The following is an 8,936-nucleotide window of genomic DNA, read 5'->3' on the forward strand; positions in this document are numbered from 1 at the left end:
CTCTGCAGAATCTGGTCCCTCCTGATGGATGGATGAATGAATAAATGTTTTATTGGTTCATTTGGGAAATCCATCATGTACAGTCGCGAGACAGGCACATTTCCTGAACTGACTAAAAACATGTATCATTCATCAGGAATGAGCAGGCTCCAGTGGGACAGTAGACAAACTGGACGTAACAGAGAGCGTCATTGATGACCGCTGACTCTTCCATTAAACATCCTCAGCTGGGCAGCTGATCCCCCTGCTCTCTGCCCACCATGAACCCTATCTCTGTTTTATCTTGGTGTCACTGCTACTGCTGACTGGTGCTGCTGTTGCTGCTGGCTCTCCTGCAGTTGTCATTCCCTTTTGGTGGGTGCCGGGCAGCTGACTGACGACCCCCCCCCCCCCCCCCCCCCCCCCACAGGCACTTGGGTGTCCATAGGCCACTTCACATTCATTCCTTCACCAGGAGCCACGGCAGAGGGATCATGTGGAAATATGTGTCACATAGCAGCAGGGAGACCACTTTCCTGTGATACTAGACAATCTTTTGGGGTTCTGAGGAAACCTATAAAGGGGTTTTGTATTCCTGTTATAAAACTGTAATGGAAATTTTCCTAATTTTGACATGAATGAGACAGGATTAATGCCAAATGTTGTGCCTGATATAGCCTCATGTGTTTGTTGGTCTTATAAGATTACACTACTTGTGCACAAGGCATCGTATGTTTACTTTGTGTGAATACATAACCAATACACATACAGTAAGTGGCCTTGCATATAAATAGTATAGTGGCCTTGTACACAAATAGTGTAGTCTGATATGATCTGATACAGTAATATAGGGTCTTTAACATAGAGATTGCCTTTCTACACTACATCCCTCAGCAGGGTAATTGATAGGCACACACCAGTAATGAATGGGCAGCAATTTGAAATGCTGCCAACCATCTAAGCATGAACACAAATATTTCGGTAGCATGGCTAAAGGATATGTGTATGTCCATATGTACTGAAAATATCACTGAAAATGTTTTTTACTCTGTGCATATATGTGTATGCTGTAAATACTGTGAATTACTTTCCATCCTGTCCTCCTTTACTTGCACTGTATGTGTGTGCCTGTCCAATTATTGTCTCTTGTGTATCATGTGAAGTCGGTATCTAATGTAAATGGAAAGAACATATAAATTCCAAGTCAAAATTCTTTGTAAATGGCATTTTGTACATTTATTGAATAAAGATGATTCTGTTTCCAAAATGCTGCTAGCCAGTGAAGCTAAAATTGTTTTATACTGTATATATATATAAAAAACACTTGAACTGTCCTATCTAATCATGCTGAGTCAAAGAAGAGCTTTCAAGGTGACATCCACAACATAAAAGTTATATGCAAGTGGGGAAATGAGAATTTAACTTCTGTTTTCATATTTTTTTTAAGAAAAAAAAATACAGCCAGGTTTGTACTGCATATCCTAGTGTAGTGGTTCTCAACATGGGGTCCGGGGTCTACCAGGGGTCCTTGAGGGGGTTCTAGGGGGTCCCCAGCAAATTGATCAATTGTTAAACTTCACCATTATTTCATTTACAAGAAGTTAACACAATTAGGGGATGTAGAAGAATGACTATTTTGATCATAGTTTCACTGTTATCTCTCTACCTACAATATACAGTAGATAATCATGGAATTCTGGATAAAATCTAACGATAAAAATATTCTCCGATTTGGTTCTGAGAGACAAAATTTCATCAAATGGGGGTCTGTGTCCCTAATGTGTACTAAATTAGGGCTCCTTGATATGAAAAAGGTTGAGAATCACTGTCCTACTGATCCACCACATTGCAGCTCACCTGTCACCCGGTCACTCAGAGGCCGCCTGACCATTACAACAGGGTCAGTGACACCACTTAAAGGGAGACACGGGCCCCCGTGTAACACCTACAGCCCTTTTATGTCCGAGTTGTTTGTTAAGAGGGAGCTAGGTGGGAATTCCCAGGTCAGGGATGAGTTTCCTGTTCTGACACCTCTTGGGGCTTTAGTAACAGATCATAAGTCGAGTGCCACCTTCCAAGGCATTTCCAGAAATTCAGCGTAACACTATAATTATAGTGGAAAGATAATCAGCAAAAATGGGAACACACTATAGCAATCCTCTCTTTATTTTTTTTTTTGTAATAAACAAAAAGCCGTGGCCACACCTTTTATGTGACACTGAAAATAGTTTTAAAATACTATGTTCGTCTCCTTTGTCTGCCACTGGTGTTTGAATGAAGGATGACCACCTTTTGTTTAACCGCATGGCCTTCACAAGTCATTGTTACCCTGATCTTTCCATGGTGGATTGACAGGATGAGATGGGTCAAAGAGTTTGTTCTGATTATTTTACAGTCACCACCAGGCCTCACAAAATACTGATGAAAGTATAGTTTGAGAGATTCTTTGAATTAGTTTGAGTTTATCTGTTTATGAGTTGTTTTTTTCTAAATAATGGAGATTAAATTGTTTGTGAGATTGCACCCAAACAAGCAAATAAATGAGCCATCAACTGAAACATCTGCAGTTTCTAGAATTAGTAGAATTGTAACTCCCTATTCCAAAATCCAATGACCTCAAAGCATCTATCAAAATCCCTTTGTTCCCTCCGTGGCTCACGGGAGCGAACCGCCTTCACCTCTCCATCACCTGTTCTCTCTTTTAGCCTAAATGCTGCTGCCCTTTGACCTTTCTGCTCCATTGCTTCACCACACGGGACCAGGCTCCCTGCAACAGCTGTGTCAACCTCAGCCCCGGCAACTGGCGCGGCCCGTGAAGGACAGACAGAGAGCGGCGTTAATGTCAGACCATGTAATGACTCAGCAACATGCTACAAAGATATCTGTTTTAGCTTTCTTAGGATCAAGCTGTTCGCTTTTACTTTTTGCCATTTGTTGTTGCTCTATTATTTTGTTAGCGATTGAGCACCGTGGTGAAATTTCATGATAGCAGTGTAGCTCAACATGCTAATGTAGGCCTATATGGTCTTCTTTATGTTCAATAAATATTTCTCCTTGAAGCACTGATTTACCTTTCCCAATTTTAAGGGTTTACTTTTTTATTCCCTCATATTGTGGATTTTTCCCCACATGCTGCTTCTTTGTTTTGGTTTCTGAAAACCTCGGCAAATATAATCAGTGAACTAAAACACATCTGTCACACATTTCTTGTCAGCATTAAAAGTTTCTTTGCAAATACACTGAGACACAGCTCATTATCATCACTCTCTTCCTTCTCAAGATATATTATTATCACTCATAAAATCACAGGCCAATCTAGAAAACACATCCAAATCAGGGATATTTTTGTGACAGTAAGGATGAGATTTGGAAATCAATCAGAGGTAGGGGGATTCACGTCGGTTCTCCACCTCCCACAGGGAGTTTCCTCCACAGAACAGGGGTTAAGACAGTTAGGTCGTTCCATCCTGTGCAGAAATCTGCCCCATGTAGAGAGCAAGACCTGGTCTGGTGTCAGCTGCCGGGTTATTCATACCATAAATGTCTGTGCTATCCACTGTTGAAGAAACTGGTCTGGGGTTAGTCTAACTTCTACCTGCTGTCCCAAGGGAAATTATATCCTCCTGCTACGAAAGTGTGCTGTGACCTCCCCAAAAGCAGTGGGACATTGGCAACGGGGCAAATGGGTATGACAGAGGGGAACAAAGTGATTAGCAAACGGGGGCCCCGGTATGTGAACATGGGATAAAAATAACCTCGCTGACCCAATTTGGAGTTAACATGCCACTCAACCGCTGATCTCCTTTCCTGTCTTCCTCCCACTTTGGCCTAATTGTTCTTTAGAATGACTCAATGAATTTGTGGTGGAATGAAATTAAAAGAATTATCTTGAATCACACACACACACACACACACACACACACACACACTGGATAATCATGACGTTCAGTGAGACATTTTGAGGAAGCTAATTCTGAATCTGCAGATCGTTGTCTCTGGTCTATGAAGGATCAGACTGATGTTTGTAACTCAAACAAATGAAGCAGAGGAGCGGTTAGAAAGAAAATATGTCATTGAGTAAGATGAGATCTTTTGCATGATGCATGACACATGATGAAACAGAAACAGAACATTAGATGAGAGGCTTCGACTGAGGGAACCTTTCTGTTTGTTGGAACAGCGTGGGCAAAATGCTCAGCCTGCCGGCCGTGCCTGCCGGTGATCAGCTGTCCCGTCGAGAGGAACAGTGGGATTATGATTTGTGTCTTAACCATTGTGTCCGGTGCGCGCGACCAAGAATTTAATCAGCAACAAAAGACATTCGATATTCCTAGCACCCAGATATATCTGGCAAGGCCTTGGCACATAGCTGGCATTAGTGGAAATGTTGCATTTGTGATACACCCTGGCTCTTTGCCACGGGAAATATTGAACAACTGTCGAATTTAGACAACATCCTGTGGAGAAAAACGGGGGCTACAAAGATGCGATGGGTGCTATTTGTGGACGGTGAGTGCCTCTAAAATAGCGAGAGCATTGGGTTTCAATATAAGCCCCCCTCTCTGAGCTCTAGCTTTCTGTGAATGAGGCCCGGGTTCCTATCACACCCAACCCCGCGGCTGATTTTAGAACACAGGTGTTGACCTTAGTGGAGCGGCTTGTGCTTGCAGCAGAGGAAAATGAACCCCTGAGCTCGGCCCGTTCGCCTCTACAGCTGGAGCTGCCGCTCTGTGTGGCTGATCACTGCATGGTCACACAGATGCTTCAGAACAGGCATATATGGAGCTGAGGATAATATATAATTTCCTCCAGGGATAATAACTGCATAATAATAATACAAAAAAACTACTCACTGGCTGCCCAGTTAGCCAAACTGTCCTGTTCTGAGAAATTGTTGCTATGCTGTATTTGGTGACTAACAACATAATTGAATAGACAGATTCTAATGATTTTGTATGCAACATTTATTATAAACTTTTTTGATTTCCCTCTTCCCACAGCACAACCTCATTTTACATTTAATACTGTTTTGTAAGTGTCATAGAGGCAAGATGGTCACCTTGTGGCCAGTGGAGAATTTATTGCTTTTTTTTATGGTGCCAGGAGAACACCCATATAGTATATTCACACTCCTCACATATCATAGGCTGGGCTAACAGTGGTTCAAAGACTGACTGAAACATCTACCACATTTGATAGACAGTGGACTTTTAAAGGCAGAAACATTTTGTAAACATATTGACTGACAGACAGTAGTATTTGTTTTGTGACGGCCTAAAAAAGGTAATTTTCCCCAAAAGTTCAACTTCAAATCATCATGTTGTCACTGCTGAAGAGCCACATGAAACTGGCTTTTCGCTGGAAAAATATATAAATAAATAAGTGGTCTCACCGCAGACTAAATATTTTAATGTATAATATTTTGTCAACAGTGAAAGCAACTTTTTCTAACTATACTCTAAGTGTGAGTGACCCAATGAAACTAAAGTGAAGCCCAGAAACCAAAATGGGATGAAACTCAACCTTGCCTTCAGCTGTGACTGAGGCGCTGCTGTAACTGCTGTTCTGACTGTACCCCAAACCAATAAAACCACCCCATACTGCAGTTGTTTCCTTGTACCCGTTCTCTCTCCCTATCCCTCTCTTTCTCTCCCTCTTTTTTTTTTCTCCAAAAAGGAGCCATTGACATTCGGTGTAAAAGAGGGGGTGGTGTGTGGTGGGGGCTGAACAGAGGAACGGCAGGGGTGTAGGGTGTCTCGAGCCCAGTGCGAACAGCTGAGAGGTGTGATTTCACAGGCTGGCTCCCCCCTGTCAGGGCCCTGATTGGGCCGGACAGGAGGCGCAGGAGAGGCCCGGGCTTCTAAAGGACACCAACAGGTGGGAGGCCGCTTTGGAGGGGGGCGCGCCCGGCGGGATAGAAAAGGCCGATCTGCAAGGCCTGTTCTGGGCACAACTCACCGGGCCAGATATCGAGGAGGATGGTTCACCAGAGGAGAGGTGAAGAGAGGAGAGGTGAAGAGAGGAGAGGAGAGGTAAAGAGAGGAGAGGAGAGCAGCAGGGTGAAGTTGAGGGACGGTTCTCAGGTGGAGGGATAGTGTGAGGAGTTTGGCTTCAGTTGGGCTTGGAGTAAGGTTGGTCTGTCAGTTTTGTCTGTGCTGTAGTAGCAGTAGGTGATTCATTGTATGCTAAGTTGTGATCATAGCTTTTCATGTAAATCTCTACTTTTAGAACAACCTTTTTTGTATATGAAGTGTTTCTTATTGTTGCCAAATGCAGGTTTGGGTTAATATTTGCAACTAGACAAAAGGCCATGAGACAAACTGACCTAGAAATAAGGTTTTCTGTTGAGTCCAAAATCTTTGAGTGCTGTAATAGACTTTGAGGCCTTGTTCTTGTGTGCTCTGCTCTCTCTCAATCGGTTTCCTTGATTTTGCAGCACCATGTGAGTAAAATCAGGTGTCAAACCAGTTGTTAGACGGCGTCTCTCGGTTTTTACGATAGACACAACGCGCTCCGGCAGAACACGACACCTCTGTCAGGTGAGGGACGGCTGAGGTGTTATACAGGAAAGGGCTGATCGGGAAATTTGGTTACTTGAGGTGTGTCTCTCCCAGAAGAGCAATAACAATCTTTAATCAACGTATATGTGTTACTCTTTCTTATGGTCACATGGTGTGGAGCTGGTTGTATGAAGTAGCAGTGGATTTCTTATATATGAAGGAGGTCACTAGGTAGAAAGTATAGGAGAGGCTAGCTGAACCTACTGCTGACATCTCAACCCCAACTACTCAACCAGTGTGTGAAAGGGAACTACAAGAGGAGACAAGGATCCAAACGCAGCAGAATTCAGTAAAGGTGGGTAAAAATCAATTTCAATGCGTTCAAACTCAAATTCTATTTCCAATATGTGCCTCTTAACACTGGTATCTATTATCAATGGTCTTAAAACAGTTCCACATTGGGTATTTATACACTGTTGTTGGGATAAAAAATGACTTGGCATGGCAATGTTTAGGAAATAACACCGTTGTCTGCCAGGAGTCGGTCTTTGCCTCACCCTTCAGAGTTATTTAGACACATGGGAGTCTGAAGTTACCAAGAGAGACACTTCAACATCATCATAGCAGCATTATGTATCAAAGGGCTCTGCAGTCTGAGAGCCTCTGCTCTGCTATTTAGCAGCTTTAAGCTTGATTTTTGATAATTTAGCTATTTTTCTCTTTTTGCCTTTGGAAAGGTTCCTCTTGCCAAGTTTTCTTGCCAACAAGCCTCAAGTTGTTGTAGTGATAACAAACTTAATATGTATTTTTAACCTCAGTTGAACTTGAAATTCCCCCCTTTTATCAGATAAAACTTTGAATTTCCATTAAGTCTATGGAACAGACCATTGCACCAGCTATCACATTTGTCTTGAGCCCCGTCCCTCTCCCTCTCTGTCACAGTTAACCATTGTTAAGCCGGTTGTTCCCGCTACTCTGCAACTGCGACTATGAAAGGGTGCTTTGTGTCCGCGCAGCAGTGAATCCAGTTGTTGCCCCTTGTGAAGACATGCTTCCTTATATCCCCATATGAATACACCAGTTATGGAATGTAAGGAAGTGTGTGGTTGCAAGGGGACTTGAGCGCCACAGTGGGACGAAGAGACATTTCAGAGTGTTTTCTTGCCCTGTAATGTACATTTTTACAACTGAATGGCCAGATTTGAAAGATGGATTTTTATTCAGCAATTTAAACCTATTGTCTGAGTGTGACCCTGTGTGTGTATGTGGGGTGGGGGTTGGGAGTGTGTGTGTGTGTGTGTGTGTGTGTGGGGGGGGGGGGGGTCGGGTTCATGAGCATGTATGGTGTGTGTGTGTGTGAGTGTGTGTGTGTGTGTGGCCGCTCTGCAACGACAACAGGTGAAAGCCCCGTTCTTCTTCTGCTCCCCTGCAGCACGTGTACAGTTAGCATTACTGATCGGGTCTCAGGGAGCCCGTCTGGAAAATTCCTTGCCCCGCTCCAACTGCTGACAGTCAAGGGGGGATTGACAGACACCGCAGCTGTCACCCATTATAGCGACCAGAGGACTCTCGAAAAAGGAGGGGCGGGGGGTCGGGGTGGGGGGGGAGGGAGAGGGGGAGTAAGTGGGGCAGGGATGTGGAACTGTCATTGAGAGTTAAGGTTAGCTCCTGCAGGCTGGCTTTGGAGGGAAGTAGGGAGATGGCTGGCTGTGTGCGGGGTTCCCCAGCCTGTAAATAGGCTTTATCTGCTCGGTAACATCAAGACACCTGTTTCCATGCTGTAACTACACATGTTGTATCATTGTCTCCCTGCTCATCAGCACCCATTTATTTCTGAACACCGACTCACCTGTTTTCTTCTTCTCTCTCTTTCTTTTATCAGGTAAGGCTGAAGAGGACCTGATGGCCTCATGGCTGCTTGAGGATGATGTCCGCACCCGTCCTGTTCCCCTCTATTCTCTCTCTCTCTCCTCCCTCACTCTCTCCCTTACTCTTTCTTTACTCTACCTCTCCCCCTTCTCTCTCTCTCTCTCTCTCTCTCTCTCTCTCTCTCTCTCTCTCTCTCTTTTCTCTCTTCTCTGTCTCTCGCTCTCCCTCTCCCTCTCGCAGCTGAAGCAACACGCCTTGCTGTGGCTGGTCAAACGGAACCAAGTCAGGTGTTTCTGTGAGGTTTGGTCCCCTTCAACCAGCTACTGCGTCGTGAATTCAGTCAGCAGACACCGGCGGGAATGACAGACAGAGTGGCGTTGTGGCGTAATGCTGCATGCTTTGAGGCTCTAGTCTAGTGATGGTCATTCATTTCTAGATTTATTTGTATCCTTTAGTAGCTCCGTATTGATTGTTTCTGTATGACAATGTATGTTTGAAAATAAAATAAAATATTACTGACAGCGTACAGTGTTTATTTTGTATTCCTCTGTTCATGTAAATTTCTTGCATTAGTTAGAAATTGTAAGA

Source organism: Centroberyx gerrardi, chromosome 18, assembly GCF_048128805.1.
Source record: "Centroberyx gerrardi isolate f3 chromosome 18, fCenGer3.hap1.cur.20231027, whole genome shotgun sequence".
Lineage (NCBI taxonomy): Eukaryota > Metazoa > Chordata > Actinopteri > Beryciformes > Berycidae > Centroberyx > Centroberyx gerrardi.